The sequence below is a fragment of the Sorex araneus genome, chromosome 3 (assembly GCF_027595985.1).
Source record: "Sorex araneus isolate mSorAra2 chromosome 3, mSorAra2.pri, whole genome shotgun sequence".
NCBI classification, from domain to species: Eukaryota; Metazoa; Chordata; class Mammalia; order Eulipotyphla; family Soricidae; genus Sorex; species Sorex araneus.
The window spans coordinates 26,963,116-26,990,253 of NC_073304.1; the positions used below are offsets into that span (position 1 = coordinate 26,963,116).

Consider the following 27,138-nt stretch of genomic DNA (forward strand, 5'->3'; position numbering starts at 1 on the left):
CGTAGCCTTAAAATATCCTTCTGGGGGCTGGAGTGATAGCACAGCGGGTAGGGCGTTTGCCTTGCACGCGGCTGACCCAGGTTCAAATCCCAGCATCCCATATGGTCCCCTGAGCACCACCAGGGGTGATTCCTGAGTGCATGAGCCAGGAGTGACCCCTGTGCATTGCTGGGTGTGACCCAAAAAGCAAAAAAAAAAAAAATCCTTCTGATACAATCAGCAAATGACATGCAGGGCAAAGCACCTATTCATCATCTACAAACCACAGATGAGATAAAGAAAAGTTAGGCCAGTTAAGTGGTTCGCCCACAATCAATACTTAAAAACAAGCAAACCCAGGATTTGAATGTGTTCAGCCTCCAACTGTTTACCAGTCAATTCAACATGACAAGTATTACTTGTTCTTTGACTAAAAATTCTATTTCTCACATTACTGAAACTCACATCAAATTCTTTACAATAGAAACTCCTATTTACCATCAGATTTCTTTGTTTTTTTTTTTTTGTTTTTTTTTTGTTTTTTGTTTTTTTGCTTTTTGGGTCACACCTGGCAATGCACAGGGGTCACTCCTGGCTCTGCACTCAGGAATCACCCCTGGCGGTGCTCAGGGGACCATATGGGATGCTGGGATTAGAACCCGGGTCGGCCGTGTGCAAGGCAAACGCCCTACCCGCTGTGCTATCGCTCCAGCCCCAACCATCAGATTTCTTAAATCCTGACATTTTCATCAAACACTACACTTTTGAGAAAATTTCAGTATGACCAGACTATTCAAATAATGTCTGATTTGTGTTGAAATTATCAACAAAACAGAATGGCCAAGTAAACCTCAATTTTACTTTCACTGACACCTTTGTCCAAAGCAAGTCAGTCATTATCATATACATATTGCTAAATAAAAGAAGGCGGAGAGGGAGAAAGACATACTCCAAATCTTTCATGACTATTCTATCCTGTCAACCAGTGGCCCACAGTTTTCTTCTGGCCCTTGACAGTACATTGAGCAAATATCCCCCACAGACTATCACAGATTTACGTGAATTTTAGTTTTGTGGTCTCGCCATCTTTTTTTTGTTGTTGTTGTTTTCTTAGTCACACCTAGCAGTGCTTGGGGGCTTTCTTGGCTTTGCTCTGGAGAAGTCACTCCCAGCAGAGACCATGCAGTGCCAGGGAAGAACCCCCAAACTCCCACAAGAAAAGGACCCACTCCAGCCCCTTAAGCCATTTCCCAGCCCCCCCCCAAAATGATCTTAACTGGTTCATAAGGCAGCAATATATGAAACAATGGACAAAAGTATTTTGAAAGAAAATATTTTAATTTTTTTTCTGGCCTTTTTGTCTCAATATAGAGATGACCCTTTAATCAATACAGAGATGACTCCTGAAAATAAAATAATTAAAAAAAAAAACATACATCCACATTTCAGCGAAAAAACGTCAAAGGGAATACTGCCATCTACTGAATCACATTCATTATTATTCACTCTCTATTCCCTCTAGTTTAATGACTCCCTGGCAACAAATTGTGTGTTTTGGGGACACACCCAGTGGTGCTCAGTGGCTACCCCTGTGTCAGTGTTGAGGGGTCTTTTCTGGTGGTGTTGGGAGAAACAGGCAGTACAGGGGATTGAATCTGGGATTCCCTCATGCAAAGCATGTGCTCAACCAGTTGAACACTCTCTCTGGCCTCATGAAAATTTTTTATATTCAGAGAACCATTATCAGAACCCAAGAACCCACCCTTTCCCTGTCCCTCCAATCCATCACCACATCCTCAATGCAATCATTATTTTGACTAAAACACACACAGATTAGTTTTGTTCTTCACCTTTAAAGTGAAACTGTATATTCTATTCTAGGTCATTTCACTTCATTCAAGATTATTTTCCAAGACTTATTTATGTTGTGGCATGCAGCTATAGTTGTTCATTATCACAGCTATACAAGGTTCTGATATATGAACATATAATTTATTTATTTATTTATTTATTTATTTATTTGCTTTTTGGGTCACACCTGGCGATGCACAGGGGTTAGTCCTGGCTCTGCACTCAGGAATTACCCCTGGCCGTGCTCAGGGGACCATATGGGATGCTGGGATTTGAACCCGGGTCAGCCGCGTGCAAGGTAAACGCCCTACCCGCTGTGCTATCTCTCCAGACCCTGAACATATAATTTAGATACACATTCTCCCATCCTGGATTCTTACATTGGAACTATTATACATAATGCAGGGCTGAAAATTTCTATATGCATCTTTCTGTTTGTGTTTGGAACACACCTTGCAATGCTCACGGGTGCTCAGGAGACCATATGGGATGCTGGAGATCAAACCCTGTCAGCCATGTGCTCTACCTGTGCTACCTGCCATACTGTCTCTAGCCCTTGTATATATCTTCTGATATGCAAGTTTTTTGCATTTCTATCTGTGATGGATGTATCTGAAACTAGAATGATAGGGTAATGGGTATATGTATGATCAGTCTTACTAGGCAGGTAGGCAGTGTCTAGTTTTTTTCCCAAAATTGTTTTACTCAGGGCTGGAATGATAGTACAGTGGGTAAGGCACTTGTCTTGTACACAGCCAATCTAGGCTCAATTCCCAGTACCCATCATTTACTAGAAGTGATTCCTGAATACAGAGCTAGGAATAAGCTCTGAGCACTGTTTGCTATGGACCCCTCCCCCAAAAAGTTTCATTAATAATTGACATCTGCATTTGTCATTTCTTTTTTTTTTTTTTTTGCCTTTTTGGGTCACACCTGGCAATGCACAGGGGCTACTCCTGGCTCTGCACTCAGGAATCACTCCTGGCGGTGCTCAGGGGACCATATAGGATGCTGGAAATCGAACCCAGGTCGGCCGCGTGCAAGGCAAACACCCTACCCGCTGTGCTATTGCTCCAGCCCCTGCATTTGTCATTTCTTAACAAAGGACTTTCTCATCGTGCTTCTCAGTTAAAAGACTGAGAACTTCCAAGAACTTCCAAGACTCTTGGAAGACAGTAGAAAATTCTTACTGGAAACAAGGTCAGAGAACTGCTGAGATACCTTCCCACACACTTGGTCTCTCTGAAGAATTATGAACCAGGGGTTACTAGAAGTCTCCAGCTCTTATCAGCATATCCTAAAGCTAATTTATCAGTAGGTTTTTGGGTCATACCAGTGGTGCTCAGGGGACTATGTGATGCTGGGGATCGAACCCGGGTCTCCTACGTTTAAAGCATACATGCCAGCCTGCTCATCTATCTTTACAACCATACCAGGTTTCTCCAATCCAGGTTCTCCTAACTGCTCTCTTCACTGCAATCAATAATTCAAAGTCCTGGATAAAGACCCTAGATGAGACTGAACATAGCTTAGTTGCTTCAGTTAGAATTTGGAAACGTTTTGATATCAATACTTCCTCATCTGATTACAACAGTGTTTTGAAGTAAAGAGGTCTCTGAAAAACAGGAATATTACTGGAATTGAGTTGGAATTGCTATAATGGAAATTCCTCCTTGAAGATTTTTCCTATTTACAGTGACAAAAACCCTTGTCAATAACATGAAAATACTGTGCCTAACTTCATTCATGTACAGATAAGACCTGATGCAGTCTTATCTCATCATGATGTCTCAAGTTAAAGGCAAAAAGGAGACAGCTGCCAGAATATTTTAATACCTATGAATTTAGAGAATTGCTCTATGTCAGTCTAATCATTTTGTAGAGTTATAAAAATATCTGCTACAGAAGCAGTGCTGTATGTGTCCTTATGTAGCTCAGAGTAATAAAACACTGCACAGCCCTGGGTCAAAGTCTGCCAAGCTAGGACTGATATACAACAGAATTATTGTGAATGGTAAGCTTGTTCAGGCTAATCTTTTAAAGGGCTGTTATTTGTTTATTTAAATAAGAATTAGCTGCAATAGTAACTAACTGCTTTAGTGTCTCAACAATGTCTAATGAAAATTCAGAAATCACACTGCATGTCAGATGGAGGCTAACATTTATCATATAGAAGACTGGAAACAAGGGATCGATACACACACACACACACACACACACACACACATTAATTAAGGGTTTTTGGGAGTCAAATGGTAGTAAATTCATTCAGTATTGAAAGCAGAAATAATCAAAATCATTGTCAAGGTACAGGTCAAATCCCTTCTTGTCCAGAGATGCTTGATGGGGCTTTCTTACTCTTTGTTGCCACTTAAAGGCTTAAGGGGTAAAACTAAAGAGCTGCTTTGTGATCAGTGGCTAAATTATCATGTATGTTTACTCTGACTTCCCAGCTATTTAAATACTGGTCCTGATCCCTCCGGGGATTAATAGACATACTGCAAGCAAACTGGGCACATAGCAGGGACATGGATATAAGGAAACACAAAATATGCAGACTAATCAAATAGTACCAGTTGGTGGAATGTTACACATTACATAGTTTTTTTTTTAAATTTTATTTTATTGAATCACCGTGACAAAAATTACAAAGCTTTAAGATTTAAGTCTCAGTCATATAATGACTTCACCAGTGGCCCTGTTCCGCCACCAAGAACCCCAATATACCACCCCCCCCAACCTGAGTGGCCAATGATCTTCACTTTATTCTCTCGATACTCTGGATACATTCAATATTTCAACAGAGAACTGACTATTATTTGGAATTTTCCCCCAACAATCAAACCTGCTAAAAAGGCATCATTTGATAGTTTGTTTTCTATTGCTGAGAATGAAGATTATAGGAGATGTATAATCTATAGGTGGCTGTCGCAGCTGCGCGGTTTTGGATTTCTGTTGTTTTAGCTCAGTTTACAGTCTAGATGCATTTCTATAAGTCTCTGGGTGCCAACATTACATGGAATATTACTGGGAAACCATTTGCCAGTGACATTATTCCAAAGACTCTACCGAGCAACCTTAGAGTTACTTTCATCTAATAAGTATCTCAAAAATATATGCATTTTTTATATCAAGGGCCTAGCACATCACTTGGTCTAATAGGTTATATGTAACTGTTATTATAATATCCAAATCTTAAGAAATGGATGTGCATTTTTGATAAGGTCAAGTGTGAAGTACCAAAGATGATTAGGAAGTGATTTCACATTTACTTTGAGAAAAAATAAAAGGAAGAAGAGAGGCAGAAGGGACTCAATAATAAATGGAAAGAAGTAGAAAAATTAAATCAGTGTAAGTCAGTAAGGGCATTCAGTTTTCACAGCAGGCTTAATATGGACTTCATTGACACTTTTTCAACTTCTTAGGATGATTTCATTTCTTTTTCTCTTTTCTTCTTACTGACTTTTTGGTTTTGGGGCCACAACCAGCAGCTCTCAGAGGTACTTCCAGCTATGTGCTGGGGGAGGAGGGGCTGTGAAGTCTGGGATCAAAGCCATGCCGCTGCATTCAAAGCAAGTGCTCCAGCTCACTGAGCTATCTCCCCAGCCCGCCTCTTATAAATAGTTTAAAAATTAAAATATAATTCACATATTATAAAATTCACTACACCACCCCCCTTTTTATATTTTTGGAACACACCTAGTGGTGCTCAAGCTTCCTTCTGGCTTACTTACTTACTCTTGGTGGTGCTCAGAAGGTTATAGGCTTGTTGGGACCAAACACAAGTGCTTTTTTTTTTTTTTTGGGTCACACCTGGCAATGCACAGGGGTTATTCCTGGCTCTGCACTCAGGAATCACCCCTGGCAGTGCTCAGAGGACCATATGGGATGCTGGGAATCGAACCCGGGTTGGCCGCGTGCAAGGCAAACCCCCTACCTGCTGTGTTATCACTCCAGCCCCCCAAACACAAGTGCTATAACACCCTGTACTAATTCTCCAGCTCTTACAATTTTTGTTTGTTGCTGAAAATTTTGGATCACACATGTGGTACTCAGAGTTTACTCCTGGGTTGATGCTCATGGATTGGATTTGCACAGGGAGCCATCCCCGCTGCTCTATCTCTCCAACCCCAACTGAAACCATTTTTAAGTGCATAGTTCAAAGGTTAAGTATATTCATATTATTGTGCAACAAACATTCAGATCTTTTTACTTATTAGCAAAAATAAAATGCTCTGTGCTGGAGATAGTACAGCAGGTAGATGGCATTTATCATGCATGAGGCCAACCTATGTTCAATTCTCAGGACTCCATACAGTACCTTAAGCCCAATAGGAATGATTCCTGAGCACAGAGCCAGGAGTAAGCCTTGAGCACTGCCAGGTGGGCCCCAAAACCATAAAATAAAATAAAATGCTCTGCCCATTAATGAACAATTTATTTTTCTTTCCTTAGCTCCTGGCAACACAATTTTACTTTTTGTCTCTATGAATTAGAATACATGCCACATAAGTGAAATCATACAGTATTTCTCTTTTGTGTGTATGTGTGGGAGGGGGAGAGGAGTTACGGTTCGGCCAAATCTGGAGATGCTCTGGGGCTATTTCTGTTCTCTGCTCAGGAGTGATTTCTGATAATGCTTGGGAAATCATGTGAGGTGCCAGAGATCATAATAGTGACAGCAGCATTGCAAGATAAGTGTCTTTTTTTTTTCTTTTTTTGGGTTACACCCAGCGATGCTCAGGGGTTACTCCTGGCTTTGCACTCAGGAATTACTCCTGGCGGTGCTTGGGGGACCATATAGGATGCCGGGGATCGAACCCGGGTTGGCCGCATGCAAGGCAAATGCCCTATCCGCTGTGCTATCGCTCCGGCCCAAGATAAGTGTCTTAACCTCTGTACTATCTTTCCAGTTTAGTATTTGACTTTTTGTGACTGGCCTGTTCTACTTAGTAAACCTATAAGCTCACCCATGTTGTACTAGATGTCAAAGTTTCCTTTCTCTTTTAAACTGAGTAACAGCCCATTGTATGTGTAGTTTGTTTACCCATTGAAATTTGCACTTTCTTTTTTAGTAATTGCAAATAATGCTGTTAAGAATGTGAATAGTGTAAAAGTATTTCTTCAAATCCCTGCTCTCAATTATTTTGGGAATCGAAGCAGAACTGCTACATCATATCATGATTCCATTTTGCAGTTCTCTATTTTTTTTTTTCTTATTGGGTCATACCTGGAGATCCACAGGGGTTACTGCTGACTCTGCACTCAGGAATTACTCTTGGCGGTGCTCAGGGGACCATATGGGATGCTGGGAATCGAACCAGGGTCGGCCACGTGCAAGGCAAACGCCCTACCTGCTGAGATAGCTCTCCAGCCCCTGCAGTTCTCTAACTCCCCATGCTGTTCCCCTCTGCAATGTTGATGCTGCTGCTGTTTCTGCACACAGTCTGGCTGAGAGGCTTGCAGTTTTTCTAGCCTTCGTGTTCGCCAGGGATCATACATCGTATTGAGGCGCTCACAGGTCTGGCCACGGTACTCACTGAAGGATGCTCAAGCTCAGGCTCCCATCTTACTTAAAGTACACAAGCTATGGTTGTGGTGCTCACCAGAGGTGGTTGTGGCACAAACACAGAGACACATGCTCTCCAGGGGCCACAGTCCCTGATATGACATCTGCAGGTAATTTTGGTTGCAGAGCTTACTGGGGGTTGCACCCTGTTTTGTTGTGCTTACACACACCTGGCAGTGGCCAGGAACTGCTGCAGTGCCAGATTCAAACAGCAGAGGCCCAGAGTGTGTCCAAGTGCTTATGGATGAGGTAAGAGGCCCTACTCACAGGCGCAGCCTTGGGGAAGGCAACCAGTGTGGCAGGATCCAAGGAAAGCCACAGGCCCCTAGGTCACTCAAAAGCCCTGAGGCCACTCAAGAGTCACAGACCACTGCAAATGTCAGAGGCAGGAAAACAAGACTGCCCAACTCATGGCAGCCCTGACAATGAACCTCTCGGTCTGGTCTAGGCCTCCAGCCTTGGCTGAGGAGAAAAGCTGCCTCCACAGCGCCATGGGAGAGAGGCCCAAGAATTGAATTCCTTTATACTTGTGGAACAAAACAAGCCCTTCTAAGCAACTTGATTGCTAATTAGCATCTGGATTCCAGGTGCTTTTATTTTTACCCATTTTGGTTTGGGGACCACATCTGGCAGTGCCGAGGGGCTACTACTCCCAGCTCTGAGCTCAGAGTGTCTCGAGGAGGCCATGCAGTGCCGGAGACTGGACCAGGCCTCTTATAAGCAAGCAAAGAATGCACACAGCCTAGTGAATTATCTTTCTGGCCCTGAATCCAATTTTTTAATACCTTGTGGGATTTCAACAATTAACAAAAGCACAAAAGTCAAGCTAACAGGACTTTACTTGCAGTTCTGCTGTACTGAAGGAACCAGTTATTCAGTTAGCCTAACATACTTCCCACCTGGATCCAGTGTGCCTGGGCCAGTCCCTAACAGGATCCTCCAACATACTGAAAATATCACACGAGAACTGGAGAGGAATTTCCCCCACACATTTGGAATAAAGAATGGAATGTTTTTCTCAGAGCTGGCTCCCATCTACGACAAGAGCAGCTCTATCACACATCCAGCAGTGTGTAGGAGTGTTTTAGCAAGAGCACCAGTTGTTTGGGTTTTTTTTTTTTTTTTTTTTTTTGCTTTTTGGGTCACACCCAGCTATGCTCAGGGGTTACTCCTGGCTTTGCACTCAGGAATTACTCCTGGCGGTGCTTGGGGGACCATATGGGAAGCCAGGGATCGAACCCGGGTTGGCCGCGTGCAAGGCAAACCTGCTGTGCTATCGCTCTGGCCCCTGTTTGGGTTTTTTTAAATCAAAAACATTCAGCAGCATTGGGGCTCAAGAGATGGTACAGCACGTAGGGTGCTTGCCTGGGTTCAATCCCCAGCACCCCATATGGTCCCCTGTGCCTGCCTGGAGTGACTCCTGAGCACTGCCAGTTTTAGGCCCCAAACAGAAAAAAACAAACAAAAAACCCAACCAAACAAAACCCTTCCTTTTACTGGTATCATAAATTGCCATGAACAAAGATCTCAAACTCAGTAACAACCATGTTTGGAACAGGCACATCCTTGATTGCATAAGAAATAGTATGGAAGGCCAGGGAGAGAATATAAAGGGTAGGAGCACATGTTTTGCACGGGGAGCTCTGGGTTTAATCCTGGTGATTGCACAGGCCCCAGAGTACTGAACCAAGAGTAGCCCCCAAGCACTCCCTGAATGTGGCCCAAACATTAATAAAGAAATATTATGGACTCTCTAACTAGAAACTGATGACCCAGAACAGTAGCTAATTACTGGCATGTCTTATAGAAAAGAGGAGCAATATGGTTTTAAGGAGATTATTTTCACAGGAAAGAGCACCATTAATACTGGTTAGGTAAGAGAGTGACAAAGGTTTGAAGGGAGTACATAAAACTGCAATAAAAGAGCTAAAAAAGCAGTATGATGGGGGGAGGGTCGCTAAGAGGAAGACACTGAGAAACTTGAATCAGTATTTTTTTTTGGCCCCTCATAATTTAGTGAAAGTTCTAAGATGAGAAACTGCTAATTTGCACGATAACCAGTTAGAACCAATAGGGGTTTAAGTCATTAATGTTGTAATGATTTGGGGAGTGGGAGGTGGGGTGGGGTGAAAAAAAAAGTTATACTAATTTTATGCCTGGAAATGAAAGCAAAACACAACTTTCATAGTTTCTTTAGAAGGAAACTGTTGCTGCTCTCAGAATTCTGTTTCACAGCAATCTTCCTTATCTGTTCTACCACTTGCCTCTTTCTTCAAAGCTAACACTGAAATGTGCCTTTTCCTGGGGTTCAGTATAATTCAAGGTCTCCCTCATGTGGTCTATAAAAACTTGACATCACTATATCAAGAAGACAGCTCAATGTGCTGGAGCATGTTTTTGCACGCTGGAGCCAGGTTCAATCCTTTGGTCCTATGCGGTCCCAGAGTATGGCGGGGAGTGAAATGGAGCACCAAGTCTGAAGTAGCCCCTGAATACTGTGATCCCTATCCCTGCCCCCCCCAATACACACTATTTTGAGTCTAAAGACCTAAAGACATTTCAAATTAGTACGTCTACTAAAATTCTAATATGTTGTAGCGTAATATCTGAGAGAATTACTTTATTTCCAATTATGTCCAACTTTACTAGTTATTTCCAATTATGAAATAATTTGCATCCAAAGTTCAAGGGCACTGAATTTTTTAACCATACCATTTGCACTTTGGGATAAAAATGGAGAATTATGAGTCACCAGAAACTTTAGTATTCACTAAATAATAATTTAGTATTTAGTATTCAAGTTCCTCATGAATGTCAAGGTCCTACCCTGAAAGCACAAACTAATTCTAACATACCAGAGAAGTACCAGAGGTTCATTTTATAGGCAGCTTTCACAAGCTTTGTATTTAATTAAAAACTGCTAGTGCTACAAGGAAAGATTATCTCTCAGACACTGAGAATTCCAGTAGAATAGTTTTATCTTATTCTTCCTAGGAGAAACTGACTGAAATAATCTGCAGGTTAAAATAAACAGAGAATGGGGTAATACACTTGAAGACATCTGAAACTGCACTCCTAAAACATGTGCAAACCAACAAGGCCTACACAGAAAAAAAAAAGTAACAATAATTTAAACAGTTAAAGTTTTGTGTGGTGGAATCTTTGTTGAAAGATCAAGTGTTTGCTGCAATGTATTGAATCTTTCAGAAATGAGCTGAGACACAAAATAGTGTACAAAATCAGAATGGTGTTCTGTTAACACTGCTAGCTATTATTCACAAAGCTGTAGCAAGTGGGTCATTTTTACAACCAGGAATTCTGCCTATTTCAAAGGTCAATCTACCTATGCTGCTTTAGGAAACAAATTTGTATAAACTCTAAATTTATTGCCTGATCGTAAGTAAGCTTTGCTCCCAAATCTGATTAATAGATTCACAACTCCTGATGGCTTAGGGAAAGCCCTAACTAAACTATCAGAAAGCAGAAATGTCAGAGGGCCAAGCAAACACAGGACCAGGGGTCTGCAAACTTTTCCTGTCCAGGGCCAGGTAATTAACAAGTTAGGCTTTTCAGGACACATTTAATCTGCTTCCTATTCTTGTTTTATTTTACTTTTGTTGACTTCTTTGTTGGTGCCACACCCAGCTATGTTCAGGGCTGACTCCTGGCTCTGGGCTCAGGGATCACACCTTGCAGTGCTCAGGGGACCATGTGGGGTGCCAGGAATTGAACCCAGGTGGTCAGCATGCATGGAAAGCACCTACCTGCTGTACTATCGCCCCAATCCCCAAGCTTTATTTTACTTTTATAATTTCTTTAAAAAACTGTAAAAGCCAAAGCTCAGAGGGGACACAAAATAGGCCATGGCTGTGTTCTGCTGCTAGTTTAAGGTAGTGAGTGCCCAGTGGAAATTTCTCTCTGTGCTGCCTAATATGGTTGACACTCGCTTTATGTGGCTATAGAACACTTGCTAGAATCTGTAACTGTACCCTCACTGTGACTCACTAATTAAAAATAAATAAATTTTTTAAAAAAGAACACTTGCTAGTATAACAAATATTCAAGTAAGTGTATAAGTAAGTGTATAACAAGCTGCTGAAAATTTAATTTTAATTTAACTTTAAAGACCTACATTGTGGCTGGTGGCTACCATTCTCAACAGCACAGTTCATGAGGATCAACAGCTTACAAGAACCCCGTAAATCTCTTTATAGCTATGACTCCCAAGAATCTACTGAAGTTTGGACAAAATGTAAATTAAGTATGAGCAGTAATTGCTATCAATAATAGAATATTAGTATCACTATCATCATCATTACTATTACTACTACCATTTTTGCCTTGCTGGATATTTAACTCAGGGCCTTATGCATGCTTTAACTATTTAATATTAAAATTTCAATATTTAACTAATAGTGCTTTAGTTATTGAGTCACATCCCTGGCCCAAGTTTCTGATTATCAGGTTAGGCAATGTGTGTCAATTCAAATCACTAGCATTCAAGGAGAGGAAAAACCCATGTAAGAAACCTGAAACAAAATTAGTCATTTCTACGATTTATTAATATGACATCTTTTTCAATAACATGTTGGCAAATCAGAATTCTGGTGCTGTGAGAATGACTCTTAAAGGGATCTAAATTAAAATACACACAATATTTCTATTTTGATGGCAATGACCATTTCTACCATTCAATTTGCATAGCTTCTTCCACTGAAGACAGGTACACCTAAAATTGGGTTTCTGTTTGCCTGAAAAGACAATTGATTTCTCCCATCACTGACCTGAAAAGGCTCTTGGAAAATTGCTTTGCTTCATTCATCACACTGCCACTCCCAGCAAGCCCCCTAGCGCTCCGGAGGCACACATTTGCTTTGTTAGTCAAGCTGTTACACAAGAAACCTAAGTCCTCATTTCCACCTGCTGACAAATCATTTTCCAAGTCCATTAATGCATTCAGAACTTGATTCCTGAAACTTCTGAAGTAGAAAATTAAGGGAGAAAACACTCAGTCAACTTTAGAGAAGCCTCCAGTCAATGCCACAGAATCACATCCATGGAAGGCTATTTCCCCACCGAGTAGGGCAGAATGCTTCTCCTTTAACTAAGCATAAACAGTAACACATACAGCAGGGTGCGTGTATCCAGCTGCTGGCCTATAACAAGAGACATTACCCTATCCAAAAATTTCACCTTTAAAAACAGGATGGAACTAAAGACAACATTCCTGAAGAAAGGACAATCCCTTCATGTAAAACCACACACTGGGCCACTGAAGACAAATCACTGAGTATAATCAGTGATTATACCAACTGTTAGAATTCATATTCATTTAAAAGGACCAAGTTCAAGTACCAAAGTCCAGAACTGGCACAAGCATACAATAAAACTCTATGCAGCAATGGGGAAAATGAAGTAATCTGTATGTAAGATTCAGGGAAGATATCCAGGCTATTTTATGGAGTGAAAGACCAAGTCATAAAGTTATATATGTGATAAGGTTTCATCTGTATGTGATAACATATATACGCTTGATTATACATGTTTATATATATAATACATGTATATATGTAGATACATACAGAAATGTCTGGAGGTGAATGTAGAAAAATTGTTAGTGGTGGGGTCGGAGAGATAGTACAGAGCACAGAATGCCTGTTTTCCATGTGGAAACCCAGGTTTGATCCTTGGCACCCCAAATAGTCCCCTGAGCGCAGAGCTAGGAGTAAGCTCTGAGCACAGTCAGGTGTGGCCCCCAAACAAAAAAGAATAGGGAAAAAAAAAAAAGAAAAAGAAAAGGAAAGTAATTGTTAGTTGTGGTTAAGGCCGGTAAACTCGGCAGGTAAGACTTTTGCTTTTCACTTTCTACCCTTCCATGCAATCATTAAAATCTTTCAATCAAGGGTTTGTGCACTTACTGAAGTTGGTTTTACAAGCTTTATAAGCTTGAGCGATCTTTGCAGTGGTTCTCCAAGAGACTAAGGTCTTTTTGCAGTATGACTTTTTTTTTTTTAACGTGAAAATGTCAAAGTTGCTCTGTTTCTATTTTAATGTCACTATCCTGTTCTTAGGATTGCTACCATCAATAAACTTCTGTAGTGGTGGGGAGAGCAACAAACCCACAACAGCATTATGAATGTAATTAAGTGAATAAATAAGGCACAATGTAAAGAGGGCCTTGGTAGGACAAGACAATCCACAAGTGCCAACCAGCTCCAGGGCTCTACGGATCCCAAGAGATCCATCACATTTCAATTACCATCACTACCATTACTTATGACTTGGCCTGCTCCAGTCCCCAAGGAAGGCAGCTTGTGATGACAATCCCCAGCCTCCTCTTGTAAAACAATTCATTAGGCAAAGCGGAGCAGCTGGGACAGCCACGTGCCGGTTCTTGAAGCACCGCCCCCCTGGGACCTCTGGCCTAGATTTCCCTCTCAGTGAGGGACAGCTCCCACCCCTCTGACAGCTGTAGAGTCCCCCCGGGATGCTTCAGGTTTAATCAGGACTTCCTGTGCTGGCAAGGGCCATTTGATTTCTAACATAAACTAATGGCACTCCTCCTTTCAGCAGGTTACCCAGACATCAGATAAGAGGCTTTAAGGCATTTTTATCTTGTTCTAAAGCGCCAGAGTTAATGAGGCAGCAAAAGATATTGTCATAGAGCCCTGGTGTAGCTATATTATCCAATAAACAGACTCTTTCCAAGACAGGTTTAATATGGATCGAGGAGGTAAAGAAGGCCGGCTTAATATTGATCTTGTTGAGAGGCTGAGAATCCAGTCACCAGAAGCAGGGCAAGTCAGAAACATTCTACAACAGAGAAAGTACTAAAAAGGAGTTGTTTTAAAATATTAAGAGTAAACTGCTGGGGCTGGAGCGATAGTGCAGCAGGTAGGGCGTTTGCCTTGCACGCGGCTGACCCGGGTTCGATTCCGAGCATCCCATATGGTCCCCCGAGCACTGCCAGGAATGATTCTTGAGTGCAGAGCCAGGAGTGAGCCCTGAGCATTGCCGGGTGTGACCCCAAAAAAAAGCAAAAAAAAAAAAAAAAAAAAAGAAAAAGAAAAAGAAGAGTAATCTGCTGATACCATTATGCATATATTACTGGTGTTTGTGTGTGGGGGGACATTGGGCCACACTTGGTGATCAGGTGCTTCTGGTTCTCCATTCAGGGGTCATTTCTGGCAAGTACTCAGGGGACCATACATGGTGTGGGGGATTGAACCAGGGTTGGCTGTATGCAGGGCAAGCATCTTAACCACTATACTTAATTATCTCTGTGGCCCCCACTGTTATCATTTTAAGCAACATAAACTAAATTTCCCCCCCTTCATTTAAAGACAGCTTCTAGTAGTGGGGAGGAAGCTAATTTTCTCTGTATAGATTTGATCCCCACTAATGCAAAACAAACAAGAAACAACTTTCTAAGCCAGTGATTTAAACTCAGTGGTAGAATGTAAACTGTACATTTAGGACACTCTGGGTCTGATTCCTGAACTTTGCCTGCCCCCAACCCTCCCAGGTTCTAAATTATTCTACCTATTTTCAAGTTTTCTGCTAAAAAAAGGTTTGTTTTTTTCTTGGGGGGGGCAAGAGGAGGCGGCACACCCAGCTGTGCCTCAGAACTTACTCCTAGCTCTGCACTCAGGGATCACTCCTGGAAGCATATGGAGTACCAGGAACTGAACCCAGATTAGCCACATGTAAGGCAAGAGCCCTATCTACTGCCAAACTATCTCTCCAGCCCTGAAAACTATTCTTAAGTTTTTTGTTTTGTTTTTAATTGGCAAAAAGAGGGCTGGAGAAACAGTACATTGGGTAAGGTGTTTGCCTTATATGTGACAGAATGAGGTTTGATGCCCAGCACAACATATGAAAAAAACAACCGACCTGGGCACCCCACATGGTCCCCTGAGCACTGCCAGGAGTACTTTCTGAGTGTAGACTTAGAAGTAACCCCTGAACATTGCTGTAAATGATACTGTCAAATTTTCTTTGATATAAATGCCCTTATCATATGATTCCATGATTGTAACTCCTTATCTTACAATGTCCTTGCTGTACTGTAACCCCAACGCCAGTGCTGTACTTGCTGCAATATTGTAACTCCAATGTCCGTGCTGGGTTGTCTGTCTCATGCTAGATTAGGAGTCACATGCCCCACAAATGCACTATGTAAATGTTCTTGAGACTCCTGATCCTGGCCGATAGCTTCAGGTGCTTTGCCTAGCAATGGTCCCCGATCCAGCCAGCTGGCGTAAAGACAGACCTCCTTGCTTTCCAAACTTGTAGACCAAGTCTCTCTCTTGGTGTACTTGATTAAGTGAATTTCTAGTACAATAATGCAGTGCTAGGATTTGAACCAGGATCAACACCATGCCAGGCAAATGCTCAACCTTTGTACTACCTTTCAGCCCCAGCTTTTTACTTCTAATTTCACCAGAACATATGTAAACAGAACTTCTGAAATTCATTCAACAATACTGATAACTTATTACATCAAGTATATGTGAGGTACAGTGAAAATAACAATCAACTCTTAGAATCAATGAGTCCAAGCTCAATGCATAAAAGAAAATTTTGCATAAACAATCTTTTAAAAATATTTTTACAGTCTGAAATGTTTTGGTAAGTATACAAAGTATTTCTCTTCTCTACAACTAGAAATATCACACATAGGTTCTACTCAGAATCTGATGAGTAAATATAAATATTAGTAAGCTGACCATTTCATGTATGGTTCACCCCCTAAAAAAAGAAAAGGGGGCTGGAGTGATTGTACAGTGGGTAGGGTGCTTGTCTTGCAGTGGCTGACCTGAGTTCTATCCTCAGCATCCTATAAGGTCCCCTGATCCCTGCCGGGAGTGATCCCTGAGTAAAGAGTAAGCCCTGAACACCACCAATTGTACCAACTCCCAACTCACACATAGATAGACAGACAGACAGACAAACACTCACACACACGCATGCACACACGCACTCTTTCTCTCACTCCTGCAAGTTTATTAAAAGAACCTGAGAGGCATATTCACTCTTTTCTGGGAACCTAACATAAGAATTGAGTACAGAGGCCCAAGTGAAAGTACTGCAGGTAGGACATTTGCCTTGCATGTGGCTGACCAAGGTACAATTCCTTGTGTCCCACACATCTCCCAAACACCACCAGGAGAATTCCTGAGTGTAGAGCCAGAAGTAATCTTTGAGCATCTCTGGGTATCGCCCCAAAACAAAAACAACAACAGAAAAATTGAGTACAAAATGAATTCCTAACCAGAGTTTATAATTTACACAAGATAATCAACAAATTGTAAGAATGAAGTCTAATTCATTGAATTAATTCTATATATGAACCTGTAAAATCAGTAATTTGGAATTTTTCACAACATAACCATCACTTTGCATTACTGGGCAGGGGTCCTCAGTGATGCTCCGTGGTGTGTGTCAGGAAGGCCATGCAGTGCCAGGGTTTGAAGCAGGACCCCCACAGCAGGCATGCATTCCAGCCCTTTGACCTTTCTCCCCAATTCTCATCTCCCATTCTTTTACTGACCTTGCACAGGTCCCTCATGCCTGTGGCAGAGAATGTTGCTCTCTTTCTCCTAATCAACAGTCCTAATTTTCTGCAGGTAAAATTACAACTGAGACTGAAAGAATACATTTTTTTGTAGCCAGACTGGTCCAAATGACTACATTCTGTGGGGCTCCCAAGGATGCTACTTAAATAGAAAGGGATCATTTGTATGGGATGCCTCCCGCCTTCCCCCATTGTTCAGTCCTTCAACTCAGGCTTCACAGGTGGAGCTTTAGCATTCATCGTGGACCAGGCAGTTCTCTTCAGGATGTCAAGCCAGGCACCAAGAAAGTGGAGTGGAAAGAATGAAGCATTAATACTGGTTGATACGGGAGCAGCTGGCTCTACCCTGGACCTCTTTATTTCCCATTTTCATTTTTGAGAGAAAAAATTTTCTGCCTGTGTATGCCGCAACGGTTTGGGATTTATTATATGTAGCTGGGACTTCCTTCTTACTCATAGAACTGCTAGCCACAATTGTTTACTCTATAAACTTGACCATAATTTTAAGGTTTTCATTTCACAGGTATCTTACCATGACTTAAGCAAACTGAGGTTCACACTTTAAAACTCTATTCCTCTCGTCACAGGAGCTTAAAATCTTGTAATCCTTTGGATTCCTATGTCTGGTCTGTTGCAATTTCCTATCTATTCCCACCTCCCCACCCTCCACCCCCACCAATTTAACTCTGGCTGTTCCCTCCTTCACATTCAACCATAGAGGACAAGTTTTTGTACTGTTGGCCAACAGAGTCCTAGCTATCTCTATGACCTTTCAGTCTTCTCTGTGAGATAGCTAACAAACTTTTGAGACAAAATTCCTTTGCCTGATCTTTGAGACTTTCTCCATAGGATACTTCTCTCTACTGTCCCCCTTTTTTGTGGAGGGGGTAAATTTGGGCCACAACTGGCAGAGCTCAGGGGCTATTCCTAGCACTGCTTGGAGTGATTGCTGTGAGTGGGGGATCACTTGGGCAAAACCCAGGATCAAACATAGGCATCCTGCATTGCAAATATGCTTTTATATTATAGGGGTGGGGGGAGGTGGTGGTGTTCAGGAGCTACTCCTGGTTCTGTGCTCAGAGGAGACTCCTGGGAATGCTTAGGAGACCAACATGCAACTTCAGGGATCAAACCAAGGTCGGCCTCATGCAAGACAAGTACCTTTCCTTCTGTGCTACCTCTTCAGCCATAGCTTCTCCCTTTTTAATCACAATTTCTAGAACTCTAATCACTCCACACTCAAAAATTGTCATCCAGGGGCCAGAGAGAAAGCACAATGGCAGAATGATCCCTGAGCACAGAGCCGGGAGTAAGCCCTGAGCACCACTAAGTGTGGCCTCAAAACAACAAATACACAAACCAATACAAAATTGCTGTCTAGCCTGGTCTTTAACCTCCCATGAGCAAATATTAGCTATCCCAATTTAAGTTTCACCTCGGCCAAGGGGTATTTCCCTGAATCCTTACATTTTCCTCTTTAGGAATTTACAGGGCCTATGTTCAGGGAGGGAATAAGCATTGTGAGAGAAAGATCCAATCATGTGCTAGTGTAGGGGCAAGTCAGAGCTTTTATTTGATCATAAGACCAATGGGAAAGCTACTGATGGGTATTAAGAAGGTCATTAGATCACATGCCAATTTGCGTTTCAAAAACCATACTAACTGCGGAGTGGAGCAGGTATTGGAGAAAAGATCAATTCAACAGCTAATTCAGTTAGAAGGGGAAATAACCAGAAAAAGGATTTAAGAAGTCTGATAGAGAACTTGAAACAAAGTACTTCAGAGGAAAATAATAGTAAATTGAGGAAAGATATATTTACCATATGAGAAAAACCAAGATATTTGTTAAAAGATTCACCGTCTGTGTTTAGTATAAACTATCGTCAAGAATGTATTGACAATCACAAGGTAAGATCTTAGTTCAAACTTTTTAAAGCTCCACAAATGTTTTAGGAACAACTGGGAAATTTGGAACATATATTAGATGTACTGTCATTATTGTTCATTTTTTCTTGGATGAGATGACAGTTTTATTATATAAGAAACTAGTTCTGGGGCTGAAGAGATAAAAAATACAGTGCACACAGCCAACCTGTTTTCAATCCCTGGCATCCCATATGGTCTCCCCCAAACCACCACCAGGAGTAACCCTGAGCCTTGCCGGGTATAGCCCCAAAACTGAAAATAAAATAAAAATACACTATTTCTTTTTAGGAGAGGGAAAAAAAGTGCATTTTTTCATATGTCTACACATACTTGCTCATATATACACACAGGGCATTTAATTATTTTTCATAATAAAAAGGAAAAGAGACTTAACAGCCTTTCTTCTTAAACTAGTGAAGAGGTGCTTCTCTCCTGACCTATTTGTAGCACTGATATTCATTTACTTGGTAATTTGAAATAAATCGTTTTTAACCTATAGCTCCCAAGGAATTTAGGATCTTAAAGAGCAAAACACCACAAGAGACTTCTCACCCAGGAATTATCCCTTCTCCAAGTAGTTAACGGATCAATACTCCAGCCCTCCCATTAGTTTCAAGCCTGGCTACTCTTTGATTCCACTCTATCTGATTAAGGAGAGAACGGAAGAAGCTGCCTGTCTTTTATCAATCCTGAGACAAGTCGCCAAATCATTCTCCATCTCCTATGTTTACTAAATCCTTGATACATAACAAAGTTATTAATTCCATCTGTAGAGTCATTTCAGAGAAGAATGGGTACACAAATTTGTATCAAATAATCTCTAATTGTGTTGCTCTTTCATTTACTAATACCATTATCCTCCAACACTGGAAGGCTGTTGACTAATTAAATCCTTGTTTTTACTGAATTTGACGATTGACAGGAACAGAAATAAGCCAACAACCATAAACTATATCCTTCCCCCAGAGAGAAAACTGTTTCGTCTAGGGTATTTTACTTTCTTCACCTATAAAAACTATTTTCTGGGAGGAGACAGTCTTAATAACAACAAGCCTTTCAACCTAAGCAATCAGAAAGCTTATCCCTCTATTCAGACAGAAATAGACTTCTCACTCTTCTCTTGACTAACTAGCAGAAATACTGGCGATACACCTTAATTTAACAGAAACTTACTATGCTCAAAATCAGATGGCATAACATGACAAAAGAAAAAAAACCTAGAGGTTTGCAGCAAAATGAATCCTGGCACTTTTGATACGGCATTCACTAAAAATGTTTCTTTTCTTTTTTTGCTTTTTGGGTCACACCCAGCGATGCTCAGGGGTTACTCCTGGCTCTGCACTCAGGAATTACCCCGGCCGTGTTCAGGAGACCATATGGGATGCTGGGAATCGAACTCGGGACGGCTGCGTGCAAGGCAAACACCCTACCCTCTGTGCTATCACTCCAGCCCCTAAAAATGTTTTTTAAGTATATACTTTTTTTTTGAAAGAAAGAAATAGGGAGTTAGAGCAACAAGAGAGTAGGGACAAGGAAAATAGTTCAAAGGATTGGACTGCATATTTTGCATGCAGGAGCCTTGGGTTTGGGGCAGAAGGTCCCTGAGCATCACAGAGGGAGCTAGGTATAGCCAGATATGGCTCCAAATCAAATCAAATCAAAACAAAAAGAGGATAACTTGAGGTTTTATTGGCTGGTTGCTTTTGGGTTTTTGTGTATTGTTCAAGTTGGTCCTGTAAGGCTTATACTAGAAATTTTCCCAAAATAAAATTAAGTAAGACTGAATTTCACAACTCTAATACAGTGTTCCACGAGGGGAAAAAGAATGAAACCAGTATTGCTATTCTCAGGGCAAGGACTGACAAGAGAGCTGAATAGCACATTAGCTCATTTTTTTGTCCAAATGTTCATCCCTTATGTGATAAGAAATAGTTCTGTTATAACAACTGGAGATATTAAAAAATAAACAACAACACAGATGACTTCAAATTTCACTTAGCCATAATTTAGCCACACTTTTTACCCGTTTTGGGAAAGAAACCAATTTCTTTTTCGGGTGGGGAGTGGAGTGTGGGGATGGTCACACCTGGTGATGCTGAGGTATTGCTCCCGGCTCTGTGCTCAGGAGTCACTCCTGGCAAAGGTTGGAGGACCATATAGGATGCTGGGGATCGAACAGTGGCCTCATGCAAGGCAAGTAACTGTTACGTTCTCCAGTCCTGAGAAAAAAAAACATTCACTAACTCCGTATTATTGGTACCTGTGGCTGAGTAAAGGTGGAAACTTAATTATGCATCTTATTTTGTTGTTGAAAAATACTGCCATCTACTATTTTTTTTGTTTTTCTCCTTTCTTTCTTCTTTTTACTAATATTTTAAACCATCTGGCAAAATATCCAACATAGTAAAAGAAAAGTAAATATGGCTGCTTTTCCATCTATTCTAAATGGGATTCTCAGTTTCTTTCACAATTTCTATAAACAAAAAACTGAAGCAATCCTTTTCTTTTGTTTTGTTTTTGGGCCACATCCAGCTGTGTTCAGGACCTACTCCTAGTTCTGTGATCAGGGACCATTCCTGGAAGTGGTTGGGGGACCCTGTGGGATGGCAGGGATTGAACCCGTGTCAATTGCATGCAAGGATTTTGTGGGTAAAGGCGCTTTAAAGACAGGATCCCAAGAAATTGTGTCTTTAAAGACAGGGATAGAGGATAGGGTTTGCCTTGCACGTGGCAGACCCAGGTTTGATCCCTGACTCTGCCAGACATAATCCCTGAGTGCAGACCCAGGAGTAACCTCAGCATCACAGGGTGTGGCCCCCAAACAAACAAAAAAGACAGAATTTTCTTCTTTGGGGCCAGAGAGATGGATAAGGCACTTGCCTTGTATGCAGCTCACCCAATTCAACTGCTCTACTACAGGGGGCACCGCTATTCTGGCCCAAATCCCTGCGCACCTGGCCTAATTTTGCTTTACTTTTAGACTTCCTTAGCTATGTAAATAGTTAAGATATTCAAAGTGGCTAAGAGAGGGCCATTAAAGGTAGAGAGACAATATCTGCTCTCTCCCAAAACAAGGCACTTGCTTTGCACACAGACCTGGGTTCGATCTCTAGAACCCCACATGATCCCCCGAGCATCGATAACAGTATTCCTGAATGCAAAGCCAAAAGTAACCTCTGAACATTGCCAGGTGTGGCCTGAAGTCCCCCACCAACACCCGCTAAAATTTTTATTTATTTATTTATTTTTAATTTATTTTATTGAATCACTATGTGGAAAGTTACAAAGTTCTTAGGCTTATGTCTCAGTTATACAATGCTCAAACACCCGTCCCTTCACCAGTGCCCATATTCCACCACCAATAAAAACAAAAACAAAACAACAAAAAAAACCCCAGTATACATCCCACCCCTCAACCCCCAAGCACCCCCCCCCCATGACTGATAATTTCACTTCCTTTTCTCTTTACCTTGATTACATTCCAGTAATTTTTTTTTTTTTTAAGTGAGACTGTGGGCTAGAGACAATACAGCAGATAGGAGCTTGCTTTGCATGAGGTTGATTCAGTTTTGATCCCAAGATTTCCATAAGTTCCTCGTGCACTGCCAGGAGTAATTCCTGAGTGCAAAGCCAGGAGTAACACCCCTGAGTGTCACTGGGTGTGTGGTCCAAAATTCAAAATAAATTAATAAACAAAAGGTCATTGATAGTTCAGAAGACATGGCAGATGTAGTCATCACTAAAACTCTAGCTGCCCCCACTCATGAGGAAGAAGTGCATTTTTAGAAAGGAAAGTCCCATGTTCTATTTCTAAGAAAAAGAAAATGGCCTGGGGAGCTAGCTCAATAGGCTGGAGAGCATGCTTTGCATTCAGGAGGCCGGGCTTTGATTCCCAGCATTGCATGGTCCCCTAGCACTGCCAGGAAATTCCAGAGCACAGAGCTGGGAGTAGCCTATGGATATGGCCCCCAAACAAACGAGTTGCATTTTCACTTAGGAAGCAAACACTATTCTTACTCTATCTTCAACACACACTTCTCCAACACAGTCATTTTGGCTTAAACAAACAAGCCAGAGGCCAAGGTTTAGTAGCAATTCCTAACTTCCCATCCCTACCTAATCTCCCATCAAGTTAATGCAAATCCAAGCAAGCACTTTGGTGCTGCTGGTAGTGAAGCCTGTTCCTTTCCCAAGAGAGGCCTGTAAAACAGGACAGTCGCTGACAGCAGTACAATTACTGACACAGATACAGACTTTATGGACATGTTTATCTCCGCTGTAAATCCACACTCTCTCTCCACTCCGATTCACGAGTCATAAAGAAATTGCAGATAATGAAAAAGTTGAGGAAATTTACAGCATGTCGGAAACCTCAGACAGCCAGAAGAAATTAAAGAGCTGACTAGGGATAAATCACACAGGTACAATTAAAACTTCCCGCATATCTCCTTCATTTCCAAACAGAGGCACAATCCAATGGAGCTGATGAAAAGTTGAGGTCATGACTCCGGAGGCTGTAATCATTTCTTAACTAACTGCATGTTAAAAATTAGCCAATTCACAGGTCATGTGTAAATGGCTGATTTCTTCCAGCTACCTTGATTTCCTCTGCTCTCCACTAGCCGCATTCACAGAGCAATTCTGTCTGTAAACAGGCCAAACCGCAACCAACTATAAATGGAAAGGTGATGGCCCTTTCCCACTGCCATTCAGGTAGGAGCAGGACATCTTTTACCAGGGCCACCGGGAACGGAGCATTAAAATGAGAAAGTAGAGCTACAAAGGCTGAATAAAATTGGAGGTTTCTTCTTTGCCAATAAATAACCATTCCGAAGGTTTCATTTTATCTCTTTTCAACATTCTAAAGGAGATTTTAAAGGACTGTTATGCTTGATACTAGAATAAGAATTACTTCTGGTGCTACTTGTTTTTCAGTGGTAGACTGAGTATTCTGGGCTGCACTCTTATGTAACTATCTCTGTATGAACTTAAATATGGCAGGACTTGAAACACCGGGACTCCTAACTATCCAACTCTTCTTTTACAAAAATTTAGTCACAAAAGACTACAGGAGAAGAGGAAAAAGCAAAAGAAAACTAAAGCAACAAAATAAAAACCCACACTTTACTAGAACCTGAAAGAATAAATGTACAACATTTGTTAAGATAAAGAAAAACAGTCAAGATAAGAAATGGTGTTTATTTCTTTAATATGACTAAACAGATCCTATGGAAGATTAGAATAGGGGGAATTAATTGTCCTATATATTCTATATCTAAAGAATCCTTTATGAAGGGTGAAAAATGAAGAGTTTACATACTGCATTCTCACATTTTTCCCATTTAGATGAAACTAGCAGATTTAGGAAACATAAATTTAAAGACAAGAACTCTCTGGAAAACAGAAAGGGAAGGAAACAGATTTTAATAATGATCTTTTGAGTAAGTGAACCAACCTAAAAGTGACAACAAAATTATACATTAGTCAATACTCATTTCTATGCATCTCAATAAGATGACGTTTCAACCAAATTAGTTCTAACATGTTTCTGAAATTCTGAACCTTGTCAAGAAAATAAAGCAAACATACTTTTAAAAAAGATAGACATAAAAAAAAAAAGATAGACATGAAGGATGCAATGAACATGGTTTTGGTTTTGTTCCCATTTGACCCTGCTAAAGATTTTTTTTTTTGTGGTTTTTTGGGTTACACCCGGTGATGCTCAGGGGTCACTCCTGGTTCTGCACTTAGGAGTTACTCCTGAGGGTGCTCAGGGGACCATATAGGATGCTGGGAATCGAACCCGGGTCAGCCGTGTGCAAGGCAAACGCCCTACCCATTGTGTTATCGCTCTAGCCCCAAGATTTGAGGTCTATTTTATACTTCAGACAACACAAATGTCCGTTTCATTTTATATATTGAGATTTTTGGGGGAGGGGAGGGGAGTATCTGGTGATACCCTAGTATCACTCTCGATTCTGCATTCAGGAATCACTCCTGGCAGTGCTTGGGGGACTATCTGGGATGTTGGGAATCAAACCCAAGTCAGCTGCGTGCAAGGAAAGTGCTGTCCCCACTGTCCTATCACTCCAGACCCCCTTATACATTAAGATTTCATATTTTATGGAATAAAAATAATTCTTAGGAAAAACTAAGCTTCTACCCAGACAGTACTTATAAAAACCTTATATCACATCTAGCACATAGATACGGTTCTATTACTGTCTTAGTATCATGGTCTTTGGTCTGCTTCTGCTTACATAGAGTCCTTTCAGCTTGCTAAATTGCAGGCTGATTCTGATCTCAAATAAGAACTATTAAAAGCACAGTTTGTTTGTTTGTTTGTTTTTTGTGATTGTTGTTACGGACTGGGGGCAGGGAACAATTAGGGGTTAGTTCTGATTAGCTACTCAGAGATTGCTCTTGGCATGTTCAGAGACCATGTATAAAAGGAATCAAACCCAGGCCTCCTTTTTTTTTGTTAAATTTTAAAAAATTTTATTGAATCACTGTGAGATAGTTACAAGCTTTCATATTTGGGTTACAATCTCACAATGATCAAACACCCATCCCTCCACCAGTGTACATTCCCCACCACCAATATCCCGGGTATACCCCCCCTCCCACCCTCCCCCTGCCTCTATGGCAGACAATATTCCCCATACTCTCTCTCTCCTTTTGGGCATTATGGCTTGCAACACAGACACTGAGAGGTCATTGTGCTTGGTCCATCATCTACTTTTGGCACGCATCTCCCATCCCAACTGGTTCCTCCAGCCATCATTTTCTTAGTGATCCCTTCTCTATTCTATCTGCCTTCTCCCCTCTGCTCATGAAGCAGTCTTCCAGCTATGGGGCAATCCCCCTGGCCCTTGTATCTACTGTCCTTGGGTGTCAGCCTCATGTGATGCTACTCTACACTCCACAAATGAATTGCAGTCCCTCTATGTCTGTCCCTCTCTTTCTGACTCATTTCACTTAGCATGATACTCTCCATGTTTATCCATTTATAAGCAAATTTCATGACTTCACCTCTCCTGACAGCTGCATAGTATTCCATTGTGTAGATGTACCAAAGTTTCTTAAACCAGTCATCTATTTTAGGGCACTCGGGTTGTTTCCATATTTTGGCTATTGTGAACAGTGCTGCAATGAATATATAGATACAGATGTCATTTCTATCATGCTCTTTTGCATCCTCGGGATATATTCCCAGAAGTGGTATTGCAGGGTCATATGGAAGCTCAATTTCTAGTTTTTGAAGGACTGTCTATATTGTTTTCCAGAAAGTGTGGACCAGTCGGCATTCCCACCAACAGTGAATGAGCGTCCCTTTTCCCCAACATCCACGCCAGCACTGGTTGCTTTTGTTCTTTTGAATGTGTGCTAGTCTCTGTGGTGTGAGATGGTATCTCATTGTTGTTTTGATTTGCATCTCCCTGATGACTAGCGATGTGGAACATTTTTTCATGTGCCTTTTGGCCATTTGTGTTTCTTTTTTGAGGAAATTTCTGTTCATTTCTTCTTCCCATTTTTTGATGAAACCCAGGCCTCTTACAGGCAAAGAATCCAGCTGTTATGCTAACTCTTCAGCCCCAATAAAAACAGAGTTTTACTGACAAGTTCATAAGATGCAAATCATATTTTATCAAAAAAGTGCTTGAGTGTAGGGGGCTGGAGCGATAGCACAGCGGGTAGGGCGTTCGCCTTGCACGCGACCGACCCGGGTTCGATTCCCAGCATTCCATATGGTCCCCTGAGCACCGCCAGGGATAATTCCTGAGTGCAGAGCCAGGAGTAACCCCTGTGCAGAGCCAGGTGTGATCCAAAAAGAAAAAAAAAGTGCTTGAGTGTAGTCAAGATGTATCTATTGTTATTTTCTGCATGGTAGTGATACTTCATTACCATGCAGTATAATAACAATAGATACTGGACTAAGAATGAGAAGACTTGGGGAACTGGAGAGACAGCACAGGGGTTAAGGCACTTGCCTGTACATGGCCAACCCACATTCAATCCCAGAACCATCAGAAGTAATCCCTGAGCAGAAAGTCATGCCTAAATCCTGAGCACTGCTGGGTGTGCTCCAACACCCACCCCCAACCACCACTCCCACCAAAGAGAGAATAAGATTGTGATTGTTTTTATGGGTTGAAGGTGGGGGGCAGTTAGGGGTTAGTCCTGATTAGCTGCTCAGGGATTGCTCTTGGCATCCCTGAACATAACAGCTAAGTCA

The 27,138-nt window shown here is 41.4% G+C and overlaps 1 protein-coding gene and 1 non-coding gene across 2 annotated transcripts in view; both read right to left on the bottom strand.

Moving 5' to 3' along the window:
• LIN52 (lin-52 DREAM MuvB core complex component) overlaps positions 1-27,138 on the bottom strand; it is a 105,445-nt gene that overhangs the window by 37,974 nt on the left and 40,333 nt on the right. The gene's annotated exons all lie outside the window — the stretch shown is intronic.
• Positions 7,774-7,904, bottom strand: LOC129404069 (small Cajal body-specific RNA 20). The gene has a single exon (XR_008629667.1). It is a non-coding gene; the product is annotated as a small Cajal body-specific RNA 20 (non-coding RNA).